Genomic DNA, 4,723 nt, shown 5'->3' on the forward strand with positions numbered 1-4,723 from the left:
GGGTTCTGCTGTTGTTGGACATGTTGTCAGGCCCGAGCAAAACACGCACCCCCTCAAACTGAGCTGTTAAATACAGGAAGTGGCCAATCAGTCGGGTTCAGTTTAGTTCAGTTCAGTTCATGTTTACATCATTTAAAGGAGAATTCCGGCCAATTTTTACGTTAATCTTGATCGCTATAGCAACGCGAGTACTTTCGATAGAAAAAAACCCGACCCGAATCAGTGCAGGTAACACGGAGAAGCTGCAGCTACGTACTACAAGCGTCCCCTGAGCTAAAACGGCAGTGCTCGGGGCAAGTTTTAAAGTGCCTTTGTGCCTCTTAACAGACACAAAATGCAATTAATATGTCTGTGCCACATGAATAGGGCCCTTACGTGTCAACAAGATGCGTTTTCAACTCAGACATTGTTTAAATTCACCTACCCTGGTCCCTGTCTCGATCCTGCCGGTAGCTAGCTTGTCCTGCTAGCTGATAGCCGTTAGCTGCTAGCTGCCGTCCGGTGAGTGTATTCAGACAGACTTCTGTGATAATCATCCCAATAACAATCCACGGAGCGGTGGTGGTGTGGCTATGTCCTCCAGAGGACAAGTCATGTCAGTCTTGAAGTGTATTTCCCCCTAAAAAAAACAGTAGTGCGGTAGTAGCTGTTAGCTGCTAGCTGCCCTCCGGTGAGTGTGTACAGCCAGATAGCTGTTAGCCGTTAGCTGCTAGCTGCTGTCCGGTGAGTGTATTCAGCCAGGCAGTTACTGAAGGCTAGCTTTAGCTTGTGCTTGGAGCAGCAAGTTCATCTGCCTGTTTCCCCCAAGGGGGTAAGCTTCGCTTCAGAACTCGAACCTCCGATGGCGCCATTTTGTTGCTACAAAGGTATCACCTCCTGTTAGCATTCCACTGACCGCCATTTTTTTTTTACGTCACTTGACTGCGAATAACTTTACATCTGAAGCGTTTAAAGACTCTATTTGTCCATTGTTTAGTTCTAAAGAAACACGACAATGTATAAAAGGCTCCATTACCTTGTACCTCACGTTATGGCTCCGTAGCAGACGCTTTTATAAGAATAGGCTAACGATTGTGTCATAACCAAGTGACTTACTGTCGCACAGTAGAGTAATTACCGTATAGTACAGGAGAAGCTTGCAGGCAGTTTCGACTTACATTAGCTGTTTAGGTTTAATTGCTAATGTTAACTAGCATGTTAGTTAGCAATAATTAGCCTGTGCTTATGTTATCTCCTTACATATACCTACACTCTCCGTCTCTGTAAGATTGGGAATGATTGAGATTTCTCTTGGCACAGCTACCAGAAGACTTACAACTTTCAGACACGTTGCTCACGTCACATTTACGTTGTCTCCGTCAGTTGGAGGCTGCGCAGTAAAGCAAGGTATCACCGGAAAAGTGCTTCTAATAGCCTTCACTGGTCTCCGTCCAGAGCAACGGGGTCTATTGGTCCATTATATACTGTCTATGGTTTCCCCTCTGTCTGTCAGTCTCGTTCTTTCCAACTCTTGTGAGTTGTGCTAGCTCTTCGTCTGTATACTCAGGTTCGAATAAATAAGGACGACCATCAAACTCAAAAGGCTCTTCGTGTGTTGTATATCTGCTATATTCTTCATACTCCAAGCTTCTTCCCTTATAAACAACTCAGCTTTTCACTCTTCACACACTACGCTCCAATCTGCACACTACTGTTTACCTTTTTCTGCTACAACTGAATTCCCAGGAGACGATTCAACAGCTAAGCTTCAGTAACGCTATTACTGTGCAAGCCACAGACATCGTTTATCCCGTTTCCATGTAGTTACATAGTCACTGATATGGTCATAACCACTACAGTGCTCAATTACCTATTTTGAGGGGGAAATAATCTAAACCTTTCGCTGCGAAGGCATGATCTGTCCTATGCAAGACATCCACCAGCCCACCGGGCGCTCCATGGATTTTTATTGGGATGATTATCACAGATACCTGGCTGAATACACTCACCAGACGGCAGCTAGCAGCTAACGGCTAACAGCTATCTGGCTGTACACACTCACCGGAGGGCAGCTAGCAGCTAACAGCTACTACCGCACTACTGTTTTTTTTAGGGGGGAATACACTTCAAGACGTGACATGACCTGTCCTCTGGAGGACATAGCCACACCACCACCGCTCTGTGGATTGTTATTGGGATGATTATCACAGAAGCCTGTCTGAATACACTCACAGGACGGCAGCTAGCAGCTAACGGCTATCAGCTAGCAGGGCAAGCTAGCTACTGGCAGGATCGAGACAGGGACCAGGGTAGGTGAATTTAAACAATGTCTGAGTTGAAAACGCATCTTGTTGACACGTAAGGGCCCTATTCATGTGGCACAGACATATTAATTGCATTTTGTGTCTGTTAAGAGGCACAAAGGCACTCTAAAACTTGCCCCGAGCACTGCCGTTTTAGCTCAGGGGACGCTTGTAGTACGTAGCTGCAGCTTCTCCGTGTTACCTGCACTGATTCGGGTCGGGGTTTTTTCTATCGAAAGTACTCGTGTAGCTATAGCGATCAAGATTAACGTAAAAATTGGCCGGAATTCTCCTTTAAGTTGTCATAGCCAGACTTTATTTCTGTTCTCTTTTATGGGCCCAAAAACTGTGTTGCACATATTAGTAAATTACTTTCTTCACTTTTGGGTGAATAAACCCTCTTTTTGAAAATCCTCATGCCTGCCCGCTCTGTCCCTCACATACGTTGGCAGTAGTAGGATCAGCCATTTCCTTTTTTTTTCTTCTTTTCATTACGTCACATCATGCAGTCGTGCAACAGTAAATCCAAAAAAACTTTATGATTCAGTTTCTTAGGTGAGAAAATAGTTTTAAACGCCTTTAATTGTTTTAAATTCCTCATTGAAACAATTTGCCGTTCTTCAGATTCTTTGAAAAAAGTGAGCAAAAGACATTTTAGTCCTGAGTTAATGCTCTGGTTTCATAGTTCCTGGAAGTATTTGGTTGAAATGGGCTGATATTTGCATATTCATAGATTCTGTATTTTTACAAAGATGTGCTTTCAAGAATTTGTAGTTTATTGAACTTTATTTGTTGAAAACCCATATCAGACAAATTATTATTCAACGAGTGTTTTAATGTCTTAAAACATGTCTGGAAAGGGATTTTTAAACCCTAATCCTAGACATTTTTTAACAGCCCTCCATGTCCTCATTGAAATCCAATGTATAGCACGCGATAATACCTCGAATACGGTTAATGTTTGATTATGTACCTGTGCACAGAATCACACCTCCAGCTAAAGTTATAAATAGGACTGACGTGTGAATCCTCACGCCCTTTCACTCGTCCTCCCCCTGGACAGCAGGTCCCATGAAAAGTGTCTTCCCGCTTCACAGCAACGACAAGGCACCATTTGGCCAGTAGATGTTTAACCATGTCTTGGGGCACCAGCTGGCACTCAAACACACTTCACGTTTCCCTCCAAAGTGAGCCTCCGTCCGTCCTCCCAGGAGCTGAGAGAAGGGAGGTGGCAGTGAGGGGAGGGGGAGGGATATAGGGCAGGAGCAGCGAGAGGAGGGGTGAGCTAACAGGCAAACACTAAAGGTTACCATCTCCATTTCACATCAAATATCAAGGACACCAGTAATTACCGCATACAGCTGAGAGGTTCCGACACCAGCGTAGGGTATCTCTTCTATCTAACCTTGTAGTAGCCTGGACTGACACGCTAGAAGCTCACACTGGAAGGCTGACTACAGAAAGAAAGAAAGAAAGAAAGAAAGAAAGAAAGAAAGAAAGAAAGAAAGAAAGAAAGAAAGAAAGAAAGAAAGGAGAGAAATAAAAAAATGACACTCACACTCCCTAATTGCAATGCTCCCAAAGTGCAGTGTACCCTAATTGCATGTCAGGATGTGTCCAGTTTTCCCGTCTCTCTGGCATGGCTTCTCAAGGAAATAGATTTCTCCCCGGATTTGATCCCATTGCCTCGGCATAAACACGGCCCGCTCTCCTCACCTTTTTGTCAATGTCACGAGGCATAATGCAAGTTAAAGGCCCCGCCAGCCATCTCACTTTGGTTACATTTATGTTGAAGGTTAGCTGCAAACACACACAAAGGAGCAAGATGCTGAAAACTGGAAGGAAACCGAAGAAATTCATAGCACATATTAACATCCTTCTGTTACTCAGTGTTGCGTGTGGCCAGGGGCTGCAGAGTGAACCGAGGGTGTGAGTGTGTGAATTTCTGCTTGTCGGCTTTGTGGGTGGGCACAGGGCCGGGGCTGCATGTGCTGGCTGGGCTAATACGGAGTCAACCGGGAGAATTTGATCCCTGGTTTGGAAGGCCAGGCGCATTGTTAAATTCCCGGATTAGACGGTTGTAAAGGGAGGGAATGTTAACTGTGCTGGTCAGCAGGCTCGGCCGGGATCAGCGTGCTTATTGAGGCTGCTCTGAGCGCCTGTCACCCGCTGATAGCGCGAAATGACATGACGCCCAGCCGCGTCGCTCCCCCACTGACCCACATATCACACCTAAGTACAGAAAGTCCCAAATAACTGTGCTAAAATCTGCCATGGCTGTTAATTAATTCTCACAATAGGTCAGCCGGCGGCGGGCTTATGTCGGACTTGCTTTGACTGCATTAGCTGAGAATTCAGGGCTGTGTCCCAGAAAATAAAAGAAATAAGCCAGCACCTATGTGACACCTTTATGATGTCAAACCAGATAAATAGCACACTCT

At 45.1% G+C, this 4,723-nt stretch overlaps 1 long non-coding RNA gene across 1 annotated transcript; it reads right to left on the bottom strand.

Moving 5' to 3' along the window:
- Window positions 1-2,584: 2,584 nt before the first annotated feature.
- Window positions 2,585-4,182, bottom strand: LOC120552532. Its single transcript, XR_005638026.1, has 3 exons — window positions 3,877-4,182; window positions 3,635-3,736; window positions 2,585-3,496 (listed from the first exon to the last, which is right to left on the bottom strand). It is a non-coding gene; the product is annotated as an uncharacterized LOC120552532 (long non-coding RNA).
- Between the last annotated feature and the right edge of the window lie 541 nt (window positions 4,183-4,723).

The sequence above is a fragment of the Perca fluviatilis genome, chromosome 22 (assembly GCF_010015445.1).
Source record: "Perca fluviatilis chromosome 22, GENO_Pfluv_1.0, whole genome shotgun sequence".
In the NCBI taxonomy this organism is placed as follows: Eukaryota; Metazoa; Chordata; class Actinopteri; order Perciformes; family Percidae; genus Perca; species Perca fluviatilis.